The 26694-nt window shown below is 39.6% G+C and overlaps 1 protein-coding gene, 1 long non-coding RNA gene and 1 pseudogene across 6 annotated transcripts in view; 2 read left to right on the top strand and 1 right to left on the bottom strand.

Annotated features, from left to right (window-relative positions):
* LOC137184991 (NLR family CARD domain-containing protein 3-like) overlaps positions 1 to 26694 on the top strand; it is a 281932-nt gene that overhangs the window by 129152 nt on the left and 126086 nt on the right. The gene's annotated exons all lie outside the window — the stretch shown is intronic.
* LOC137167826 (stonustoxin subunit beta-like) lies at positions 901 to 3990 on the top strand (annotated as a pseudogene).
* Positions 22579 to 23091, bottom strand: LOC137193550 (uncharacterized). The gene is made up of 2 exons (XR_010930893.1): positions 23003 to 23091; positions 22579 to 22817 (listed from the first exon to the last, which is right to left on the bottom strand). It is a non-coding gene; the product is annotated as an uncharacterized lncRNA (long non-coding RNA).

The raw sequence follows: 26694 nt of genomic DNA, 5'->3' as shown, positions 1-26694 counted from the left end.
GAGCTGAGCTACAATCATCCAGGAGTCAAAGGAGAGAAGCCGCTGTCTGCTGGACTGAAGGATCCACGCTGGAGACTGGAGACTCTCAGGTACACTCAAAAAATATTTAGGCCTAATATGTAAGACTTATGTATTTCAATTACATATAAAATTTCCATCCATTTGAATTGCATAGTTTTGACATATACAAACTAATAAACTTAACATGAAGCATTTTTATAATTCAAACATAAATTAAACAAGCAGTAATGAAAGGTTATGTATTCTTATTAATAAATCCAATGTGTTTAAAATAAATAATAACCAGGTTTATGCAATATCCCCAATTAACTTAAAATGCATCAAATTAATGCACTTTAAATGAATAAACCCAATGTATTTTAAATGTATCATTTTGAAAACTATGAACAGTGTTTCTGCTATAACAGTAAATGCCAAAAATAACGCCAAATATCCATTCATTCAGAAATCTGTGAAGTCTGTGTCGTTGCCATGGAAACTGCAGGTTGCATAGCTCCTTTTAAAGAAAAGGGCAGTACGTGAGCGAGTGTTTAAGCGAGAGAGCGGTCGTCAGAAAAGTGACGGTGAATGTGAGCAGAGCAGAGTAAAAGGTGAACAGTAAGGCCGGATTCAGACCCAATCAGGTGTTGCGGTGTTCAGCCGCAGGGTGGCGTGGAGGTGTGGGCGTGTCTATTTGTCCTCCGGAACATAACGGCTGTGAAACAATCAGAAAATAACGTTTTATTGATCTGATTCACCGGCACTCTCTCTACCAGCGCTCCCTCTCTGTCTTCATTCACTCTCTAGCTTGCTCGACCACTGCTGCTGTCTCTCTCTCTCTCTCTCGTCTTTTTTACAGTACAGACTAAAGTGTGTCAGTCAGTTAATAAATGCTGCAGCATGGGGGTTAGCTCCAGAGTTAGCAACAATAGGTTAGCCTAACCTGACGACGCTAAACAGATGAATAGAAGCAATGGGGAACGGAGGAATGTATGGCTGCTAATCCCCCCCCCCCACCTTAAACAATAACTAAAATACATTAAAATCAAAACATAAAACAGTCGGATTACCTTCACATTTGAACAATTTAATATTTATTTGGAGCATGTGGCCAGTTTGGGTGTTGCAGAAAGTCAAAGGCAGCAAAACATCGTCATACAACAACATCACACTACACCATTTCCATTCAACAACATAACACACTGACATACAGCACACACCCACAAAAAGAGCAACCAAAACATGTGAACAACAAATATATTAAAAGTCTATTTAAAAAAACAAAACAAAAAACAAAAACAAAAGAAAATACCGTTCTTACATGCACGAGGTTAAAGAAAGTGCTCCCTTTTCAAATATTTACTTATTTTGGTGCAGTTGACCACTTAGACAAATGCCTATAAAGACAGGCAAACAGTTAAAGGCTAATTTAAGGTAACCCTGAACTATGATTAGTCATTTCAGAAGCATAACAATTCCTAGAATCTAATCTTGAAATTAGAATCAAAAACATTGTGAAGGCTCAGGTGAGGCCAGTCGGCCTTAAACACTTTGCTGCTTGTTGCATGACCAAGAATAGAAACGATTCCACTTCCTGAGTTTGATATGTAAACCAATCTCACACGTTTGAACTAATTGACTTAAACCATATTCAAACCATGTTCATACGTTTTAATTGATTACATTTCATTATTTTTAGAATTACAATATTTCTGCAGATTTTATGAGATTTGAATAAATCCATTTTAAAATTGTGGTGATTGAATGAAAATGACAGAAATCCAAATGCTTAATAATAAATGATGGCATGAATGATGTTTTTGAGTGTATGGAGAGACAATGTCTGATAGAGGAGGAAGAGCTGGAAACATTTTCTCTGTCAGAGCTGATCACACATCTCAACTCAATCTTTGACTTTTTGTTATTTCTAACTGAAGTTTCCTGTAAATGTTGAAAGTTCAACCTGATTAGATTCAATCAGGGTTTCAGAAGGATTGGGATACTGGATTCAGATTGGATCAAAGTCTATCAAAGCCCAACCCCACATTTGAACAGAATAATCAAACAGTAGACTAGAGCGATGTAACGTCCATGTTTGCATGCTGAAAGAGAACGTGCTGCTCTGACCCCCCTCCTCCTTTCAGCCTGCAGCCTGCTGGAGTCCGATGGTTGACACCAGGTCTGAGGAAGTGTAAGTGTGTTTTTCATTTCATTCATGAAAACAAAGCAAACTTCAAACTGTGACATCACTCATTCACATCCTACTGAGGATGAAGATGATGTCATCATCAATCAGATGATCGATCAATAACTGCAGCTGTATTGTGTCTCGTTCTCTCCATCAGATTTCTGTCAACTCACACTGGATCCAAACACAGCAAACAGAAACCTCAAACTGTCTGACAACAACAGGAAGGTGACAAATGTGAATGAGGATCAGTCATATCCTGATCATCCAGACAGATTTGATTACTGTTCTCAGCTGCTGTGTAGAAATGATCTGACTGGTCGCTGTTACTGGGAGGTCGAGTGGAGAGGAAAACTGGTTTATATATCAGTGAGTTACAGAGGAATCAGCAGGAAAGGATACAGTGTTGACTGTTTGTTTGGAATGAATGATCAGTCCTGGAGTCTGATCTGCTCTGATGATGGTCGTTACTCTGTCTGGCACAATAACAGAGAAACATCCATCTCCTCCTCCTCCTCCTCCTCCTCCTCCTCCTCCTCCTCCTCCTCTGTCTCTAACAGAGTAGCAGTGTATGTGGACTGTCCTGCTGGCACTCTGTCCTTCTACACAGTCTCCTCTGACACACTGATCCACCTCCACACCTTCAACACCACATTCACTCAGCCTCTGTATGCTGGGTTTACAGTCTGGCCTGGTTCCTCAGTGTCTCTGTGTTCTCTGTAGGAGGAAGAGTCTCCTCCTGTTAGAGAAACTTTCTCATGTTATTTAGTACCAACCTGATCTCTCACTGCTTGTAAATGCAGTTTCTAAACCAACATGGTTTCCACATGACTGACAGTTTGTTTGACATTTAAAAAGCTGTAAAAAAGAAGCTGATGTTCTCAGAGCAGATAGCTCAGTCTGTTAGAGGACTGTTTGGAGGTTCGGAGGTCGTGGCTTTGATCCTTATGAGTCTCAGTGAAACTCAGAAGCTCTCAGAGAGAAAACCACCAGCGGCTGAAAGTTTACTGAAACCTCAAGTTGTGACCAAGGTTTTTAAAAATGTTGGAAGAGTTTTGCCGACTAACTATAACACACATAATGACAGTAAGTATCTGCTGGCCTATAGAGGCTCTTTGTTGTTTTTACTCTTATTTGTTGTTCAATTAGTTGTTTTTTTAATCATATAGTCAATTCAGAAAGCGACATGTTTTTATGTGTCTCTACTGGATGTGCATGTAGAGCTGTAAATAAACATTATGATTCATAGATTCATCAATTCATGGTTTTGTCTATAAAATGTCAGGAAATTGTGTAAATTGTGTAAAATGCTTTTTGTAATTTCACAGAGTCAAAGGCGACGTCTTTAAATGTCTCATTTTGTCTGAACTAAAGTCCAGAACAGTCAAATATTCTGTTTATTATCATGTAAGACAAAGAAAAGCATTCAATCTTCACACCTGAGAAGCTAAAAGCAGAAAATGTTTGCTTCAAAATGACTCAAATGATGATTAAGTGTTAATTTAGTGTTGATGGATAATCAATGAATGGACTAATTGTTGCAGCTCTGGCTGTATGTGAACAGAATATTAGAGGACAAACAGCTGACAGTTCAGCGCCTTACTAAATATCCACAATAAAAAGCTCATTTACAGGATCATCAATCTGTTTACAATCTGTTTGAAATGTTTCTTATTTCCTGTTTTTGTGTTGTACCAAGTAAAGTTGATCATTTGTATGTTTATGTTACTCAGGCAGAAATAAATGGAACTGCAGTATCACCTGTTATGTCCAATAAAAAAGGATCATAAATAATAATAGAAGCTTTCATTTGATCTTTATTGTCAGATTCAGAAAAATGGCACTCTAATAATAAGCTGAACATTATTAATAGTTCTATTGTTTATTCACACACAGTTTAGCGCAGGGTCAGTTTCTCATTTCTACAACCTTCACACAACTCAACTTTGAATGAAAAGTCACATTTTGATATAAATCATCAACAGTAATAGTTATATTTGGAAAATGTGCTTTGGACAAAAAGCAAGTGTTTTCTTCTCCAGGAAGAAAACAGTGAAACACGTGTGTCGGTTAACTTTCTGCACACAAAGTGAATACAGACGTCCGTTTGTCTTCTTCTGCTGTGACGATCAGCGGGTCAGAGGTCAGAGGTCAGATCAGGTATGTGACGAGGAGCTGAGAGAGGAAACCAAGAAGAAAGTCAAAAGCTCACAGCTCAACATCCAAACACAGACTGCACACAAAGCTGCAAGCACGGAGGAGAAACCATCACATCTACAGATCCAGGTACAGTTCTCCACTTTACTTTATCACAGAAAAACTCTCATTTTTCTCTTTTTCACTTCATTTGAAAGATGAAGAAAACATCTGGACTCCTGCTGTCAAACTTCATCCAAACTAACAGCTGTTTTCTATTTCCATCATGCTGAACATGCAGGTTTGGAAAAACTAAATCTTTCTCCAAATGTCACCAAACAAGACTTTTACAGTCCGTTAAGAAACTCTTATTATCAGAAATAAACATGTGTCTGATTTTACAGTCCTGAACATTTTCACATGTTGGAAAATCAAACTTTATTTGTGTCGCAGCTTTACAATCCACATTTATGTTGAAATCTGAACCGTATATTTGCTTCTTTATTTCAGGGATTTTTGTATATTTGCTGCTTTTATGTTGTTCTTTTAATATCTGGATGTCTCTGCTTCTGATTGGACATTTATCTCCAATCAAAAAGACAAGTCACATCTGTTTCTGCTCTTATAATAATAATAATAATAATAATAATAATAATAATAATAATAATAATTAATAAATTAAATAAATAATATAAAATAGAAAGTAAAAGAATCAAACAGCTCTTGGTTTGGTTTTGTCAGATTTGAGTTAGTTTGATTTCAGGAGCTTGAAGTAGAAGGTAAACCAGATTTTCAAACTAGTTTGAAATGAAAGACTGATGCTGCGCTGAAGAGAAATGATGACAAGTTTCAGAGTTTCAAATCCTCTGATCACGTGTTGTTGTTGTGTTTGATTCTTCAGTTGGGCTGAAACATGATGACTCGTCGGCTGCTGAGCGTCTTCATCCTGCTGTCTGTCCTCACGCTGCTGCTGCCTGCAGCTGAGACACAAACAAACTCCAACTATTCAATCTGGATGACTTCAACTAAACACATTTTCATTCATATGTCAGTGCTTCCTTCTGACCTGTAGGGGGCGCAGTTTCACTCTCTGCACGTCTATCAATCAGTACAAATCCAAATAATGCTGCAGCTGCTAAACTTTAGAAAGATAAATCAAGACTAAATGGAAGGATGACACTTTTATGCTTCAATATATAGAATTATAATATACTCAACATATTATCTATGTTGGTTGGACCAATAGCAGCATTTGAAACTTGTTAAATAAGGCTGATGATTATTCTGTGAAATGGAAATAATGATAATAAGACTATTATTTTTTCTTGTGTTGTTTATGTATTGAATGATAGAGTTTTATTGTAAAACATGTTTGTAGTGAAAAGTATGGGAGCTTATGTGGACTGTCCTGCTGGCACTCTGTCCTTCTCCAGAGTCTCTGACACACTGGCCCCATTTACACCTGCTATTAACATGTGATCTGTATCTGGATACATTATCTGGATAATGACATCTGATCAATGGCTCTTTGCATTGACACCTGCTATTAAAACGCCCTCTCCTTTTCTCAGCTGTGCCCACATTGTGATAGGATCCCAATATGCAAATGAGCTGGGCGGAGCTGGCGGACTTGTCAACAAACATATGGTGTCCCAGGTCACAGAAACTGCTGCCATCAACCGACGTCATTCACTTTTTTGCAGGGGAAGACTTGTAGTCACTGCTACTACTTGGAGCTTTTACGGAGGTTGCTTTAGCTGTCAGGAAGAGGTGGAGTCAGGTGACCTTTCACCTTACTGGGACCTTTTGTTTCTTATCAATGTGTCACGCTGTACGGATCGCATTTACACCTGCTGACATCTGATCACAATGCCTCCTGAGTGCATTTACAGCTGCAAGACATTGTATCCATGAAAGCAGATTTCTGTTTTGGAGTAGAGGTTATTAGGGCCTGAGCACTGAAAGTATTGTATTGTATTTTGTGTGTTTGTTTGTTTGTTTCTTATTATTCCGCCACTTCAGACCTAAATTTGACCCCCTAAACATGCTCAAAAACTCACCAAATTTGGCACGCACATCAGGTCTGGTAAAAAATTTGATAAAATGTGAAAATTAACCCCCAAAGTGCCCAAATGTGCTCTCTAGCGCCACTTATGTAACTAAAATGGCCACCACAATATGAGGTGGGGGACAATGATATAGTCTGATGTGGTTTGTTTGATACCATGTTGGTTTTCCTCCTGTCCTCCCCAATTTTGTGAGTCACCAGCCGCCACTGGTGTGGGGGTTGAATGCAGCTCATTTTTGTAGGATACAGCAGAAAGGCCTATATACATACAGTACATTATATACAAACTTTGTATGAAGTTTGGTGTTATTATCATTTATTTTACAATAATTATAGGTCTTATATTTATAATTCAGTAGTGGGGATGACCTATGAGGGGAAGGGAATAAATGGAGTGAGGGTGACAGTTTAGTGATAAAGTGCTGCAGAAAAATACCATCAAAACTAAAATTTTTAGCTCTGTACTGCAGTTTTTCCTTTATTAGGGCCTGAGCACCTAACGGTTCGCTCACACTCTCCATTCAAATATATGAGTATTTTTCTGTGTCCAGCTGCAGTTACTTATTGTCTCTACACACCTGACAGTACACATGTCAATCACACTTTGACCAGGTCATGTGGGTTAAAAGTCTTTACTTTTCTAAAAAATAGACTTGATGAAAATTAGGAAATTAATTTGTTTTACACACAAACTCATCAAGAGTTTTCAATTTACTAATTGAAATTCAAGTGAATGGGCCCAAAACTTGCATGATTTTGATGCCACAGGTGTGAGCGAGACAGACATGTCTCACCCTGCAGAAAACTCTCATCCTCACACCGTTGAGATTTGATGTTTCACCATGACAGAGGAAGTTGCTATAACTTTATTGTAAATGCTCCAGTCTGCACCAAACTTTATATGTTTGATAAGAGTCCCATAAGAGGCCTGAACACGTCTACATGACAATATTCCATCAGTGATGCAAACTGGCTGAATAGCGCCCCCTATGAAATTTCAGCAAAGCAGCCCCAGCAGCAGGCAAAACAGTGGACAAAGGAAGTGATGTTTATCTCCTTTTTGCACTGTCTGAAATCAGCTCGGGTCTGACGACATCTACACGCCCGTGACAGAAGCCTTCGATTGTACCGCAGCCTGACGTGCACAGAAGGGCGAGGGCCTGTTCAACGCTGCTTGCAGCTTTAATTTTGTTTTATTTTGCTCTAACCAATCAGTAACAAGTTAATGCAAGAAAAAAAGAAATATGTTGATTGTCCCCATTTTTAATGTAACCCCCATAAATGTAACAGACTCTAAACACTGATTGATATGTAACCCACATTTTTTGAGTCATTGTTGTAGTTTGACTAAAAGTCCAGAGGGTGGCGGTAAGCGCCTGCAGTACGGGCTGTTGTCAGAAACGATGCAGGAGAAAGAAGGTGGGGGAGTAAGAGAGACACAAACAAGCGAACGGAGTCCAGTATGTGTGCAAGCCAGCGAGTGAAAGAGAGGAAAAGTTGTTGTATTTGTTGAAATCAGTGTTAAAGTTGTCCAGAAGAGACTTACCTCGTTCCGGGATATTATTGATTAGCAGAGGATGAAGGAGGATCGCTATTAGATGTGTTTTTGATGACTATTCTATTCAGTGCTAGCTTAAAAATCCATGTTAGCTCATGCTCACTTTATGACGGTGGATGAAAAAAAACAAACAAACGGAGAAACGTGTTGTTTTTAACTTAAACACAAGCACTGTAAAAATGTGTGATGTGCATTTTCTGACTGATATGAGATGTGAGATATTATTGCTGGCAGAAATAATTGTCTTGTGAATTTTATTTTCCATTCATGAGCATGTTTTTATGTTGATTCTGTGAACATTTAAGCCAGTAATAAGCTGATAAAAGGTTAGAAAATAAGCATAAGATCTTGATAAATGTGCTACTAAAAGGAGAATTTGACATGAAGTGAAGTGAACTTGTACGGTGTGCAGGTTGGTGTTTTTGATGATGGATTTTCTGAGAGAGGACTCCAGCAGGCGGGAGGTTTATCACCGACCACGGCTGTCGCGTCTGGGAGAGTCAGAGCCAAGACGCTGCTGGACTTGGACGATCCAGATCTCTGGATTACAGATAAGCTTCAGCAAAATACACAAAAGAGAAAAAAAGGAACTGAACTGAACAAAACTTTCAAGGAAACTAAACTATTCGCATCTGAGGACATAAAGAAGGACTATAAAATGATCTTGAACCGAATGTGATACTATCCGGCTATTAACAAAAAGACTCATTTCATTTATTAATTGATTTATTTATTTATGTGGTTTAATATTTGAAGAGCTCTGGAAAAAGGGAATACATTTAATTTGGTCTATTGTTTTATTTTGAAGGGGTATATATATTTATTTATTTTATTATTGATAAAATCTAAGAAATATGAGAAATAAACTCTTTGTCTCTATTTTCACTAGTTGACCTTGTGTTTTACTGATCATCCTCCTTAAAGGGCCGATACGTACGATATTGGTGTAGCTATTTATTTGACACTTTGCCCAATTCATAACAAGTAGTGGTCACAATGTGATTTTATAAAAACTCATATTTTAGTATTTGAAAGAAAGAAATTTCCAAGTCTTTGATGAGAAGTGAAGATGTTTTAAAAGTTTTGTGATTTAGAGTTGAAATGAGTTCAGACAGCAGCTTCTTTTTGCAAACAAGAGAGGAAAAACTCTTCAAGACATTCTGGTCTCTTCAGATGTGAGAAGCTGCCCAGAAGTCCATGATAAGCTGAATTCTCCTTGTTATTCATGCGTTTATTGCAACAACACAAGCTGCACTAAAGAGTTGAGACATCCTCATTCAGCTCAGACCTTTAATGTAAAGGGACGTATAACTGTGCCACCAGTCAGGTGTTTATATGCTGAAATGTCCATGTGCTTGATGTTTGTGTTGAAGACAAAAGCACCGTTGAAAATTCAGATTTCACAACACAAAAACACTATTAGGAGACAGGATCCAACTTCTCCTGCAGCAAAACATTTTCTACAACACAGACACACAATTTCTAGTCTTCACTTCCAAGACTTTGAGAAAGTGAGCTGCAATAAGCGAGGTGGCTTCTGGATCTGTTGCTTCTGAAACGTTGTGGAAACATAAATGAAACACACTACGGCCACATGGACTGAATGAAGAGCTGCACTTCAACTCTTATTATTTAGCTTTGATACAATTTGTGTGAAATTCATTTGAGGTTTGTTGTTTTGGCTGGATTGATGTGTTTGAACTGAACCACCAGATGGCGCCATAATGTGTAAAGCAAACACAGGTAAGAATGCAGGTGACACAGATGAGGCCTGATTAGCAAATGATGTGATGATCCTATAGGATGGTTTGAAGCCAGTATTCCTGTTTGACCCTGATGAAGGCGTAAGTCCAAACGTTGGCTTTGATTCAGCACCATGATGTTTAAATAAAGTCTGGAAAGCTTTTCTACTCACATTCTGTGCTTTATGAAAATATACATGACAATAAACTATGTTGAGGGAAAAACAATGGCAGGAGCACAAGATATTTAATGATCCAATGAGACAGACTCATTCAAAGAATGACATCATAGTAGCAGGCTCTGCAAATGGAAACAGTTGTCTCTCTCAAAACTACGTAGTGCACCTTTAAATAAACTGCATATGATCACAGTCATTTAGTTTGGTTGTGGGTTTTTCCAGGGAGCCCACAGAGACACGAGTGGACTCCAAGGCTGGAAAAACACTGACTTACCCGACCTGATTCCAGTAGGAAGTATATGATGTGTCCACCTTTTAAATGCAGGATGTGAAATATTGATCCACAAAGCTGATGTTGGCAGTGTCCAGATACAGGCCTGCTGCCACCCACATCCTGATCATGTTTCACATATTGGCCCTCAGGGTTGGTAGATTTCAATGGTCTTCACAGCACACACAAAGTAAAGCATCACATGCTGCACATCACACAAGAACGCCATCTGACATCTGTCCAAAGATGTTCAACATTTATATTAGTTTCAAGCCCAAAGAATAAAGCTAAATACATGCTGTTGACTATTGTGGAGGCTCTGCTCTTTTACATCCCATAATCCCATGAATGAGCCGCAGGAAGGCAGCTGCAGCTGGCTTTGTAATCCACAAAGAGTCCATCAAAAACAATCCCCAAAATAATTCACTACAGTCACTAAACAAAGACAAACACTCACTTATTAAATGCAGTTTTTAACACAGTTGCACATAATTGTGTTTTTCTCACCTTCAGAAACCACGTGGCTCAAACACATTTGATTTGTGTGGATTTTGATCACAGTCAAGAGTGTTTTTGTGATTGATTGATGATTGATGAATAAATATGATCAGCTAACCGATCAATAAACACATTACATACATAGTAATGAAAAGCAGCACACTGTGGTTAGCTGGCGGCTAACAGCTAACTGAACAGGCTGTATGACAAACGTGCACGTTCACGTCACTTCCTCTTGTAAAATACAGCAAACAACGTGCACATAACAGCGCTGCAAACCTCACTTACCGGCAGCTGAAGTTCTCCCTTTTTACAGTGAAATGAAATCAAATCATTGTTATTTCTCCCGCCGAGCGTCTGTCTGCAGCAGCAACTCAGTTACTACTGTTAGGACACGTCACCATGACCTCAGGTGAAAGGTCATCATGTGACTGACGGCAGCGGCCATGACGGTCATTTTATTTAGAGATAAATTATTATTAATTGTTAAATGTTCTTCTTGAAGGGCCACGAGCAGGCCTTCACAAACATTAAATCAATAAATACATACAAATAAAAATAAATATGACTTGACAAAAGGGCAGTTTGGACATCAAGGGGCAAAGGTCAACCCCCCCCCCCCCAGGTATTACTGTCAGTGCTGTATGTGGAGAGTTGTAGTTACTGACAGTGACCACTGGAGGGCAGTGATCATGACAGTTTCTCTGTGAGTCACTTTAACAGTCAAATTACATCCAGATCAATATGAAGCATCAATGTTTGTATTAATGACATCACTGCTGGTATCAGTGTGGTTAACAGCAGTCATTAGTACAATTCTAATAACAATATTTAAGTATTTTATCATTTAAAAACACTTCCTGTAATCTGTGTTCATTAAACTGACAGCATGCAGTTTATCTTTTCACCAGCAGAGGGCGCCAAAGCTTCATCAATGAAGAGTAATACTCCACCTTTAATGCACATATTAGACACATTCTAACTGTACTGATCAATAATCAATCATTATTCCTGCAGTTATGATAAGTGAGTCACATGTGATAATAATAAAGATAAAGATGTGTCGAGGCTCCTCAATGATCCTGTTAAAAGTCACTTTGATCACAGTCTGATTCTTCTGAGCTGACTGACTGCAAGGACTACAACTACCCATGATGCCCTGCTCACTGAATCAGCCAATAGCAGGCCTCCAAAGGTAAGGTGTCAGCGCTGAGGTCATCAGTGCGCAGACTCAGAGCTGTTTCACGACAACACTGCTGCTGTTTCCTGTTAAATATCAGACTGGAATTATTACATGAAAAATATCAACTGGTAAAAAGTCTGAACTGTAAATAAATGAGAAACAGCTTCAGCTTCTTTTGAACTTTCATCCTGTAAAATTCTTCCTTGTTGTTTTCTGCTAATTTCAACCTGAAACTAGTTAATAATATAATGCCAAACTTCAGCCCTTCCTTTAAAGACACTATTTAAGAAAATGACTCTTATTCAATTGTTTTTTGGAAACATTTCACATCCTCAAGTGTAAATTTACTAACAAAAAACAATATTTGCTGTAATTATAAAGCAGATGGAACATTATATAAACACTATCTCAACCTTCTTAAAGAAGAAACCCGTCAAAAGCATTAAAATCTGTAATATTGATCTTTATCTACATTCATCTCCTTTCTAACTGATGACTTGATTTATTTTGGCTCTTTTTTCTTTCTTTTTTCACTTGTTAGATTCTCCTTGTGACTGGTTTTCTGGATTCATGTTTCACATTTGAGGCTCAGATCTACAATTGTAGGACCAAGAACTTGAAACTTGTCACCAGCTGCTTTTGTCTTTGCTGTGAGCAGTTTGACTAAAGAATGATGTTTGTTTTTAGAGGCTCAAAGAAGGAAGTTGGATCCTCTGGAAATGCTGTTTCATCTGGACTCTAAGATTTCAATCTCAGGTCTCATTATTATTATTATTGTCAGGTCTCAGCTGCTCAGAACTCAAACACTTCCAGAAATGACATCAATAACCAGCAGATGTCATACTGTTGGAACTTTTTTCATGTTTCATTGGTCAAATAATGATTGTTCCAACATGCTCATGAAGACTTAAAGCTTGGTGATGTTTGATCTTTTTCTGAGGGTCAACAAATCCCATGAAAAGACCAAAACCAAGAATGAATGAGTTGTGCTGCTCAGTATTGTCTGTGTAGCTGAAGCCTCATATATCTTATTCCTCTGTTGTTGTCCAGAAACTATTAAAAACACAGCAATGAGCCACAGTGTTGCACTGGGTGACATGTTCCTTCATTCCAGTGAAAATGGCCTCTGTAGTTCATGTTGAGTCACCGTCCTGCTGCTGTAAATACTCACTAGAGCACCAAATCCACATCTGGAAGTTACGGCAGCGCGTTGCTGCCACCATGACAAAAAAACTGCTCAGTTCCTCCACATAAGCAGAAAACTTTCTCCTCTTTTTCATCCTGTTTCTAGCTGTCTGTCATTATTCATAACATAAGGTCCAGTTGTAGTTTTGACTAATAATTTCATAATGAATCATTTCTTCATGAGCTCTTTTTGAACAGCAGAGGAGACATCAGCACATAAAGATAACACACATCACTTGCAGAACCAGTTGTTTTTCTCATCATAACCAGTAACTTTCTTCTTCTAATGAAAAGCTTTTCTCTCGTATCCACAAACTCAGCAAATATTTCTTTCTCATGGTGGCAGCGATACACTCCCATAGAAAATAGTCCCAAACTAATCCCATATATATTCCTGTTTGAATAACATTTGCTTCAAACTACAAAACCCTGTTGTTTTAGGAAATCATTCAGCTTTTTTAAAACATTTTCAGTGGGAACAAATGGGATAGGAGGTCGGGTGGGGAGGTTGTAAAGTATTGAGAAATGATAATTCATTCATTTGACAGGATTTGTTGACACTAATACAAACATATGGTATTGTCAGCCACACACACACAGCTGAGCTCCTATAAGCATGCATGAATGAGCGCAGTCCTTGTTGTATTTGTGCTGGCAGCTGCTCCTGGCCGGGATCACAGAGCCTTTATACACATGAAGAGCTGAAAAATGATGCTTACTTTTCATCAGCGTTGATTCAAAATGTAGCAGGTAGACAACAAAGACAGAGAGGCTACATGAACAGAGATTCAGCAGCGGCAAATATTACTATGAAGTCAATTTCACACCAAGATGTGAATATGATGAGTCCAGATAGCAGAGGGACAAAATAATAGAAACACCTACTGTAATAAAATACATAGTCGCGCATGAATACTGCCTTTGTAAAGTTCATGATATTTACTTTTTAAAATGAATACACTATATTGTAGATAGTTTCTGTTATTTAGTCATTTTATCAGTAACATATATATTGTCTTTATATATTTTGATGCTACAACAGTCTCAGATTATCTCAGGTCTCAGTTATTGAACTTCTTCCTCAACTCTACATGTTTTCACTACAGCTTTAAGCATAATTGCATCATATCTTTTCAACAGTGGTGAAAATGTGCTGCTGTGTGTTGTTTTAGGAAATCATTCAGCTTTTTTAAAACATTTTCAGTGGGAACAAATGGGATAGGAGGTCGGGTAGGGAGGTTGTAAAGTATTGAAGTATTCAGAAATGCTTCACCATGGAAACGCTCCGCTAAGGAAACGCTCCAGCATGGAAACACTCCACCATTTTGTTGTCTCTACTTACTGGGAGAGTCTGTCAGTTCCAGGAGTCACAGAGTGACAGTAAAGTCTCTTTCTATTGTGACTTCTACTCTCTTGGTTACAGCTGAGCCAGAAGCAGGATGATGTTGGAACGTCAACACAAGGCGATATAAAGCCTCAGCCTTTGATAGTGGACATAAAGAGTCAGACTGCGCTGTGAGCTCCCTGTTTGCAAAGTAACGGCCTGAAGATCAATCATGTGTGAGGAAATAATCAACAGAATAAAAATACATTCAATTCTTATTCAACATGACAGAAATGAGTCCAGTTCAGTCAGTTGGTTGATTTTTCACCAATGTTCTTCTAGTAGAGCTGCTCAGCAGAACAAGTTGAACTGTGGGACTCATTCTTCTGCTCTAACTGTGCCTGCAAGTGCACAGCGATGCAGCAGCAAAACACTTCCTGTAAAGGTTGGAGACAGCGGGTCGCCACTCAGCTTTTTACTGTGAAATGAAATGATGATGATTACAAATCAGAAAAGATGCATAAACAACAGTCACAGCAACGTTATTGTGAGAGTGAATTAGTAAGGTTAGGTTACTGGATTCACTAAAGTATTAAATAGCTGTCTAATAAGTCACATTGTTAATGGCAGGAGGAAAACTGCTATTGGCTGATTCAGTGCTTGAGGGAGAGGATTGTGGGTGTCGTGGCAGTTTAGCTCTTGCACTTGACTTCAATGAGGGAAGAGACACTGTGGATATAGTGTTGTCAGACTGTCTTTAATGCTCAGAGCGGCTCACTCACACTGATACAGACATACGAGCTGCTGTAGAGGAGTGAGCCCCGAACAGTGGAGCCAAAACTTCTTCATGTGTTTCTCACCAACCTCCACTCTATGCATGATTACACCCAAACACACATGGCAGCATCTGTTTCACAATAAACACATGTTCACACAGGAACATTTGTTCAGACGCACAAACATGATTTCGTCAGGTTTCAGTGACCACCTCCTGTTACTGCTTATTAGACGTGTTTCAGTAACAGGAAGTTGATGATCACCTCCAACCAATCAGGAGCATCTGTATGAGGACATGTGAGTGTTTAGTTTCAGGGTGATGATTGATCCTTTCATCAGCTGTGATCGTCGACAGATCATCGCTCTCAACCTGCAGCAGAGTCTCTACTTCCTGTGTGAGTGTTTTTCTTACAGTCGACTGTGTTAAGTTCAGTTTATTTGATTTATTTATTGGAACTGCAACATACAATTATGCACAGGCAGCAGTTCACTGTATTTAGTGTTTGTAGAGAAACGCTCATTTACAACAGCTGTCCACAGGAGGCTTTTTACAAAGTTAAAAAGAAAGAAAATCAAACTCCAGGTGTGTCTATACAGGGGTGTTAGGTGTGAGAGCAGTGTTTTTTCTCTTTCAGCCATGATTTAACACCTCTGTTGAAAACATTAACATTGTGTTGCATTTTCAGCTCCATAGTTTTGCTCCTTTAACAGAAAAGACTGATTGTCCAGATGAGGTTTTGTGCAATGTGACAGTTAGTGTTTGTTGAGGCTCGTGTGCTGACTCTGCTGGAGTGCTGCTGTCTTCTAACAAACTGTGTGAGGAAGTAGCTGCTAACTGACCAATCAGAGCTCAAACAGCAGTCAAACTATATTTATACTAAACTTATATTGATATACATGTTTATATGTGGGGATTTCACAGAGCTTCAGTTTCAAATGAGAGAATCAAAGTAAATACAGTTGTCATTTCAGTTTGAGCCTCTTTAGTTTGTTGTTTTGAGGTGTTTCTATTTGTTAACATTGGTCTGTGCATCCATCTCACACTGAAGGGTTACTCACACATCCACAGAGTCAGAAGAATAGTTTGACTTTACTCGTGTCTCCAAGCAGACATGAATGATCCTCCTTTTACACAGCAAGAATGCATCTTACAAAGGAAAATCCTTCTGTCCAACAAACAAATATATCATCCAAACAACTGTTGTTGTTGCAGCTGAAATATCAGCCTGTCTAGTTGGGAGAGAAAGGAAATACCAGAGACAACTGCCTTTAATAAATCACTAAAGCTTATGCATACGGGCCCCCTGAGCTCTGCAGCAAGAGAGGAGCACATTAAACAGATCACACAGACACTTTAGACTTTCAGCCTCCACCCAACACAAGCAGCTCATGTGCAATCACACTTCTCTATCTGCACTGTTTCCTGGTGGATAATCAATAACAACTCCATATATGGTGTCATGTCTGTCTTGTGCAGCTTCCTGTTCTTGCATTCAGTTCCTCTTTCCAACCGTCATTTCTTTGGAAAATCTTTAGAAAGTCTATTCTTTCATAACAGATGAGAAACTCATTTCATCTACACGAGACAAAGTGCACGATCTTTACTTAAAACAGAACAATGTGCTTCAAGCATATAAAAGGTCATAGATAAGGTCAAGAGTGCAAATTGATCAGTTGAATACACTTCTACACTGGATCAATCATCAAAGTATTAATACAATAATAGAGTAATTTCTCCTCTAATATCAGTTTTTCTTCCTCACTGGAATCCAAATATTCCAAAAGGTCCAAATTAAGGGTCAAAAAGCTGCATGGAGCCAAACTAACAGCAGGACGACCTGCTTCCTTCACTAACTGCTGACTCATCAGCTTTTTACATCTGACTTCTGCACTGCAAAAAAGGAAATTCAAGAAAGTTCTAATATCTTATTTTAGGATGATTAAACCTTATTGTTTCTCCTCAAAGACAAATACTCAGTCGGCAGTAAATCCTGACATAAATCCTGACATATATTTGGACTGTTTTTCTCCAGTAGACTTGTCTGAACTAACTTCAATGATTTGTTCAGCTAAACCATCAACCTGTCTCTTAGACCCCATCCCAACTAGGCTGCTTAAGGAAGCCTTACCCTTAGTGAGCACTTCTTTACTAGATATGATCAATCTGTCTTTAGTAACAGGCTATGTACCACAGTCCTTTAAAGTAGCTGTAATTAAACCTCTTCTTAAGAAGCCTACTCTTGATTCAGGTGTTTTAGCCAATTATAGACCTATATCTAACCTTCCATTTCTATCCAAGATCCTTGAGAAAGCAGTCTCTAATCAGTTATGTGACTTTCTACATAACAATAGTTTATTTGAGGATTTTCAGTCAGGATTTAGAGGCATCATAGCACAGAGACAGCACTGGTGAAAGTCACAAATGACCTCCTAACTGCATCGGACAAAGGATTTGTCTCTATACTTGTCCTGTTAGATCTTAGTGCTGCATTTGACACAATTGACCATCAAATCCTTTTGCAGAGACTGGAACATTTAATTGGCATTAAAGGAACTGCATTAACCTGGTTTAAGTCCTATTTATCAGACCGATTTCAGTTTGTACATGTTAATGATGAATCCTCCATGAAGGCAAAAGTTAGACATGGAGTTCCACAAGGTTCTGTACTTGGACCAATTCTATTCACCTTATATATGCTTCCTTTAGGTAATATTATTAGGAAACACTCCATAAATTTTCATTGTTACGCAGATGATACCCAATTATATTTATCAATGAAGCCAGATGAACCCAATCAGTTAAACAAACTCCAAACATGCCTTAACGACATAAAGACCTGGATGACCTGCAATTTTCTACTACTAAATTCAGATAAAACTGAAGTTATTGTGCTTGGCCCTAAACACCTTAGAAACACATTATCTAATGATAAAGCTACTCTGTATGGCATTACCCTGGCCTCCAGCACCACCGTAAGGAATCTGGGAGTTATCTTTGATCAGGATATGTCCTTTAACTCCCACATAAATCAAATTTCAAGGACTGCCTTTTTTCACTTACGTAACATCACAAAAATCAGGCACATCCTGTCCCTAAAAGATGCAGAAAAACTAGTTCACACATTTGTTACTTCTAGGCTGGATTATTGCAATTCCTTATTATCAGGCTGCCCTAACAAGTCTCTAAAGACTCTCCAGCTGGTCCAGAACGCAGCTGCACGTGTATTGACTAAAACTAGAAAAAGAGATCACATTTCTCCCATTTTTGCTTCACTACATTGGCTTCCTGTAAAATTTAGAATAGAATTTAAAATCCTTCTCCTAACTTACAAAGCCCTTAATGGTCAGGCACCATCATATCTTGAAGAGCTCATAGTACCGTATTATCCCACTAGAACACTGCGCTCCCAGTATGCAGCTTACTGGTGGTCCCTACAGTCTTTAAAAGTAGAATGGGAGGCAGAGCCTTCAGCTATCAGGCTCCTCTTCTATGGAACCATCTACCGGATTCAGTCCGGGGTGCAGACACCCTCTCTATGTTTAAGAGTAGGCTTCAAACTTTCCTTTTTGATAAAGCTTATAGTTAGGGCCGACCAGGCTCGCCTTGGATCAGCCCTTAGTTATGCTGCTATAGGCCTAGACTACTGGGGGACTTCCCATGATGCACTGAGCTCCTCTCTCCTCCTCCTCCTCTCCATCTGTATGCATTCATGTAACATCAATGCATGTCACTAACTTTGCTTCTTCCCCGGAGTTTTTTGTGCTTTCTCATCTCACAGAAAAACCTGACTCCCGGGCCGAACCTTCGCGGTCCTTTACAGTCCTGATGGCATCCTTCCCTGGCTGTTGCTGCTTGTGCTTGTTGTTGTTTGTTGTTGTCATTGTTTTTCTTCTGTCCCCCCTCCCCCTTCCCCTCTCTCTTTCTCTCTCTCAACCCAACCGGTCAAAGCAGATGGCCGCCCACCAAGAGCCGGGGTCTGCTTGAGGTTTCTACCCGTTAAAGGGGAGTTTTTCCTTACCACTGACGCCAAGTGCTTGCTCATGGGGGAATTGTTGGGTCTCTGTATATTAAAGAGTACGGTCTTGACCTGCTCTATGTGAAAAGTGCCTTGAGATGACTTCTGTTGTGATATGGCGCTATATAAATAAAGATTGATTGATTGATTGATTGATTGATACTCCTGTCAGGCAGCATCTGCACTGCAGGTTATTAGACTTGTTTCAAGGTAACTGCTCTTCATTTGTCTTAGTAAGGTATTCAGTCTATTTTCAGCTCCAGCTGACAAGAAACAAGTCTGAAAAGTGGATTCAAAGTGTTTAAGACGCCACAACTCATAAACTCATAAACTGAGGCGACTTTACAGACAAATAATCTGGTTTCAAGCATCTTTAACTTGAATTTCTGACAGTTCATTTCTAATATGAAGACAAACAGGCTTAAATCTGATTTTAAAACTAGTTTTAAGGTTAGATCATGTTTGATAGCGGCTACATTTTTATGCTCGTTTCAAGAAAACTTCTGAAGTCATTTTTAGCAGATTTTCTTGCTTGAAATGATCAAATTTCACTAGTTCACGGAATATTTAGTAGCGTTTCCAGTAGGGGAGTTTTTGCAGTGTAGATTCTAACGCTAGGAGGTGACTTTACCAGTAATGACCCAGTAACACCCACAGTATACTGGAAACATCAGCAACTAACAGCAAACAATTCACAATTAGTCAACAATGATCTGAATATAGATATATTCATTTACAGCAATAATACAGAACATTATGATGACATTTGGCTCTTACAACAGTCTTCAGTCCATGAAGGCAGCAGACAGTTTACAGAAAGGTCAAAGGTCAGGAGGTTTCTCTGCACTGTGGGAAAAGAGGACGTTGAGGTGAACGGAGCCGAAGAGTCACAGAGTTCAGACAGACGGATTTAGAGAAGCAGTTACAGACAAACGTTCACTTCTTTATCATCTTTTTATTGGTTTTACTCAGGCAGAGGAAGTTCAGGAGGACAACATCAATAAATAAATAACAAGTGTGTAATGGAGGAGGAAAACAAGAACCCGGACAACTAGACCACCGGACTCATCCACCGACACCGAAGACCTGAACACCACTGACATACAGGTCAGTGTGCTCCAATCTATCAATAAACAACTGGATGGTGCTTCCACCAGGAGATTAACCTCACTGTCCTGAGCTCCACACCTTTCACACAACTTTCTATTAAGATGTTGCTTTAACTCATGGGTGTAGATTTGGGTGAGGAAGGTGTTGCTGGATTGTCCCAACCAATATTTTTACTGATCTCTAACAATCCAGCTGTTTTAACTGGACGTAATATTAACAGTAAGATCTCTGCAGAGTTGACAGGTTTGTGTGTTTTCTGCAACAAGAGTGATATTATGATAAAGAGTGAAAGAGCAGGATATGGAGGATACTGGACCTGATGATCTGGCAACCCTCAACTTCAAGCTGTACACATTGTTGACTAACAGCAGCAGCAGCAGCATTAGTGGAGTCAGTGAGGTGGAGAATCTGAAGCAGTTAGTGTTTATAGTTTAAATGTTCCAAACGTCACAGAATCGAAACGACTTTACTGGACAAAACTAAGATCATTTGATATTATATTTAATTTCAGGCGTTAGGTGTTGTTTGCTAATTTGTGATTGTTGCTCAGACATGTTGTTTAATTAAAAGAAGGAATGAAAGAAGGACAGAATCTCAGGTGAGGTTTGAAAACCTACAGCAGCGAGTTACAGAGCAGCACATTACCTACACGTTTCTACACATTTATTGTGACAGTCTATGATATGTTCATTTTAAATGTTAGTTTTGGTCTCAGATTTATAGTGAAGTTGTCAATCAATAAAATAAAATGTAAAGATCAGAGAAAACATCATGATACAGTCCAGTTTCAGGTCAGTCAGTAAATGCATATTGCGTAAAGTAAACATTTAGCAGAGTCAGGCTCTTTATGTGTGTGTGAACATGTTTCTATGAAAGAGAAAAGAGTGATAGAGAGCAAGTACACACACACAATTATTTACACCGTCCAACATCAAATGTCCCTACCAGAGTTAAACCAAACCTACACCCTCGCTTTAACTACTGTTATAACTACTGTTATCATGTGATGTTTCCAACTAGTTTGATGGTGTAAAAGTAGAACTTCTTACCTTTCTGACCATATATCGTTTTAATCATTTACTTTAGATTTGTCTTTACCAGAGTCAGATAAAAGACGCCATCACTGGTCTTTTAGCAGCTCTCTCTTCACGCTGTAAACACTACGCGCTGCTGATTTTACAGGACTTTCAGGTTGTTCCTGAGTCTACAAAGTCTACATCAATTATAACAAAACATCTGTCCTTCACAATAACATAACAAGCTTCAACAACTCCAAATAATGCAGTTAAGGCTCCTTAATTTCCACTTTGCTGCGTTACCACCACCTGCTGGATGTTTATTTAATTCTCTTCTAAGTTCCAACACTTACAAAATACCATCTGATGCATTAAATTCAGCAATTATACACACACATATATACTGTATGTACATATATCTTACAAGTAATTCACATCAAGCAGAGTATTTATAGCACAACTATAAACAGAAGTGTTCATTACTTAAAATTAAATATTTTAGATCAAAGACGAATGGTAGGAAAAGATTTATTCACATAATATATTTTTAATGAGACAAGAAAAAAGATTAACCATCGAGACACCAATAAGACATTAAATAATCATGGTCCAGCTCCTCCTCTCAACCCACACAGATGTTATGAAACCATTTGTGGCAGTTGTTATTGTCCTACAGAAAACATGCTGTAGTTCTTCAAGAACCAATGACGTCACTGGTTCCTGGAAGAACAACAGATTTTGAAGCTGCATCTCAGAGACACAGAACATTAAAAACAACTGTTTTTCACACTACATCCCTAATTCAGATAGATGGAGATATGGTTGAAAATCAGTAAAGTGGTCTTTCAAGACACCTTCAAGCAGGTAGCCCTGTTGTAATGAAGACGCAAATCCCAGCAGCACTGGGCTGATGCACCGAGTCAAACCAAGCCAGCACATGTATATGGAAAAGGCCTACTGGAGTGCAGGCTGAGATGCATGGTGAAGGCTAGCATGCTGGTAGCTAGCATGCTGGTGCTTAGCTGACTGAGGTGCAGGCTGGGATTCATGAGTGTTAATAAAGTCCTCTGCCCACCCAGGTAGCAATTTCTTCAACCAAGACTTTGAAGACGCTGCCTGGTGTGCCAATGATAAGGCTGCCTCTCTGTCCTCACTACTGGAGGCATATTTCCAGTCATTTCAAAGACACAAAAGGTTATAAGTTATCTCACATAGTTCTTGAGAAAACAATCGATCCGCTGGGTCCATTATTGTTTGAATTGTTCTGTCATGATGGAGTGAAGGCAGGTGGACCCAAGTGCAAGAGACGGCAGGCAGACAGGATCTGAAGCACAGATATTTATTGAAACTTAACAACAACTGTAGCTCAGGAACAGGCAGAATGAACAGACTATTCAACAAAGACTGAACTGAAAACTGGACTTAAATACAGACAGAACTAACGAGGGAACAGGGAACAGGTGACTAGGCAGGAGAACAGGAAGGGAGCCGATTGGCTGGGAGAACAACTGGAACAGGGCAGGGCTGACAAGGCTGATGCAGGACAGGTGTGGAGGGAAAAGCAGGCTGGGGAGGAGTACAGGAACACAGGAGGGACACACAGAGCAAACAGACAACCAAAACCCAGAAAACACAATGAGACCAGACAGGACTGTGACAGGACATAATAATAATATTGATCAGTACTTCAGTGTTGGTTATCCTGAAAATTAACTGTTTAATTGTTAATCAAATACAAATTTTTGTCATACCTTTCAGATCTTAGCAGGACAAAAGATGGCAACACCTCCAGAGGTTGTCTTGGAGTGTTTGGAGGATTTGGGATCTGAAGACTTTGAAAAATTCAAGTGGTACCTGTATCAGCGGGGGGTCCTTGAAGGCTTCAAAGCAATCCCAAAGAGTCGACTGGAGAAAGCAAACAGAACTGAAACAGTGGATCAGATGTTCGAGAACTACTGTATTAACACTATTGAAGTGACCAGAATGGTTTTGGGGAAGATCAGTCAGAAGGATCTATTGGAACGTTTGTCAAACACCATCTCAGATCCTTCGGGTTAGTCATGGAAAGATTATAAATGTGATGTTACAAAGATATTTAGAAGTGCTCAGTCAACAGTCGGTGGACTTGTTTTAGATTCTTCAAGGTGTTTCTCCTCTCATCCAAAAGTCTTCTTTAGTTCTGATTGACTGGTGGGAAGTCACAGGTGTTTAACCTCTGCAGGGCTGTTTACACCTTAAAGCTGTGTTTAGACACAATGCAAAGCTAATTTTCACCTTGTGTTACTAGCACAAGTTTTACTGTTGGATCATTTGTGTTTATTTGACCCAACAGCCAAAATACCAACTGTACATTAGCTGTTAGCCAGCTAGCAAGACACCAACCGTGTCTTTGGGAGTGTGCCTCTTTGTGTTTGTGTTTAGTTCAGCCTCTGACTGAACTCAGAACTCAGCAGGAACTCTGGTTCTTTCTATTATTTCCCTCCAGTTTCTCTCCTTTTTCTCTCTCCTCTCTGTACGTTCATGAAGTACATTCATAAAGCCCAGCGATACGCGCCGCATGATAAATACACTTTGAGTTCTTTCTGAACTCACCATTATTAAGCCACATGTGGGTCATTATTCCATCTGCCTGTCAGTCCTTAGAGTCCAATGAGTCCAGGTGTGAATGGTTCTTAAGGCTTCAGTGTGCTCCAGCTGAAGCACTTGTTGGATAGTCAGAGCTCCTCTAGAGGGCAAAGTCCAACAATTTGTATTGGATTGCTCCAAAACCAACAATCACATCCACTTTACACCCTGATTGGTCAACTATGTGGAGTTGTGACAGTAGGCAGAGTATACTGTACACTGAAACTAACTTCCCTGCAATGTTTGTCTAAACTCATGTCCTGAATTATTCATTCCTGCATTAAACCAGCTGTTGCATTCCTTCCTCTGAGAGAACCTGAACTTGTATTAAATATCATTTAGGTTCAGCAGCTCATCCTCAAAGTGAGGGGAGAACAGTGGAAACACAAGCAGAACCAGTAACAATGGATACACGTTGAGTTCCTGTAGTGGAAACAGCATATGTTACCTCTGAATACTCACATGAAAAGTGACAGAAGTAGCTGTGCAATGAATTTTAAAAAGGAAGCCTGAGAGAGAAGTTTCTCTCCTCCACAAACCTGAGCAATCACTGTGTAAAGTCGGAGTGAATGTTGGATCATTAGGTTCAGAACAATCCAACAAAAGCTCCAATGTTGGAAACGTGCGGGGTGACAGAGTTTCAACACTGTTCAACAATTCAACAAGCAGTTCTGATTAAACAGACCCTCTGCTTGTTGAATATTATTAAATGCTCTTTCTATAATACTGTGAAATGCCAGATGAGGACATGAAACTCCAATGACCTGAACAGATACCAAACATATAGGAAAATACTTTTATGATTAATATTTTCTATCACATCTTCTCATTTCTGTCAATTGTTGTTTCTTCAGAGATTCTTATTGTGTGCCAGTGCAAACTGAAGTCTAGCCTGAAGAAGAGGTTCCAGTGTGTGTTTGAGGGGATTGCTAAAGCAGGGAACCAAACCCTTCTGAATCAGATCTACACAGAGCTCTACATCACAGAGGGAGGGACTGCAGAAGTCAATGATGAACATGAGGTCAGACAGATTGAAACAGCATCCAGGAAACCAGACAGGCCAGAAACAACAATCAGACAAGAAGAAATCTTTAAACCCTCACCTGGAAGAGATGAACCAATCAGAACAGTGATGACAAAGGGAGTGGCTGGCATTGGGAAAACAGTCTTAACACAGAAGTTCACTCTGGACTGGGCTGAAGACAAAGCCAACCAGTACATACAGTTCACATTTCCATTCACTTTCAGAGAGCTGAATGTGCTGAAAGAGAAAAAGTACAGCTTGGTGGAACTTGTTCATCACTTCTTTACTGAAACCAAAGAAGCAGGAATCTGCAGGTTTGAAGAGTTCCAGGTTGTGTTCATCTTTGACGGTCTGGATGAGTGTCGACTTCCTCTGGACTTCCATAACAATAAGATCCTGACTGATGTTACAGAGTCCACCTCAGTGGATGTGCTGCTGACAAACCTCATCAGGGGGAAACTGCTTCCCTCTGCTCGCCTCTGGATAACCACACGACCTGCAGCAGCCAATCAGATCCCTCCTGAGTGTGTCGGCATGTTGACAGAGGTCAGAGGGTTCACTGATCCACAGAAAGAGGAGTACTTCAGGAAGAGATTCAGAGATGAGAAGCAGGCCAGAACAATCATCTCCCACATCAAGACATCAAGAAGCCTCCACATCATGTGCCACATCCCAGTCTTCTGCTGGATCACTGCTACAGTTCTGGAGCATGTGTTGAAAAACAGAGAGGGAGGAGAGCTGCCCAAGACCATGACTGAGATGTACCTTCGCCTTGTAGTGCTTCAGTCCAAACTGAAGAATGTCAAGTATGATGGAGGAGCAGAAAAAGATCCACACTGGAAACCAGAGAGCAGGAAGATGATTGAGTCTCTGGGGAAACTGGCTTTTGAGCAGCTGCAGAAAGGCAACCTGATCTTCTATGAATCAGACCTGACAGAGTGTGGCATCGATATCAGAGAAGCCTCAGTGTGCTCAGGAGTGTTCACACAGGTCTTTAAAGAGGAAGACTGTGGGATGTTTGAAGAAACAGTGTTCTGCTTCATCCATCTGAGCGTTCAGGAGTTTCTGGCTGCTCTTCATGTCCATCTGACATTCATGAACTCTGGAGTCAATCTGCTGGCAGAAGAAAAAAAAACACCCTGGTGGTCTAAAATAAGAAAAGATAAATCAACACGTTTCTACCAGAGTGCTGTGGACGTGGCCTTACAGAGTCCAAATGGACACCTGGACTTGTTCCTCCGCTTCCTCCTGGGTCTGTCACTGCAGACCAATCAGACTCTCCTAAGAGGTCTGCTGACACAGACAGGAAGTAGCTCACAGACCAAACAGGAAACAGTCAAGTACATCAAGAAGAAGATCAGTAAGAATCTGTCTGCAGAGAAAAGCATCAGTCTGTTCCACTGTCTGAATGAACTGAAGGATCATTCTCTATTGGAGGAGATCCAACAGTCCCTGAGGTCAGGAAGTCTCTCCACAGATAAACTGTCTCCTGCTCAGTGGTCAGCTCTGGTCTTCATCTTACTGTCATCAGAAAAAGATCTGGACGTGTTTGGCCTGAAGAAATACTCTGCTTCAGAGGAGGCTCTTCTGAGGCTGCTGCCAGTGATCAAAGCCTCCAACAAAGCTCTGTAAGTACACAGATAGTTGGATTTATTTATCATGATATAAATGTGGGTTAGGGTTAACACTAACAGGACAGAAAAATAAAGAATTTCTAACTTTTTTTCTTTTTATTGTCTCTCCAGGCTGACTGACTGTAACCTCTCAGAGAGAAGCTGTGCAGCTCTGTCCTCA

Source organism: Thunnus thynnus, chromosome 1 (assembly GCF_963924715.1).
Source record: "Thunnus thynnus chromosome 1, fThuThy2.1, whole genome shotgun sequence".
NCBI classification, from domain to species: Eukaryota; Metazoa; Chordata; class Actinopteri; order Scombriformes; family Scombridae; genus Thunnus; species Thunnus thynnus.
Note: the sequence above shows the minus strand (reverse complement) of the source record. Positions and strands in the feature narration are given on the sequence as shown.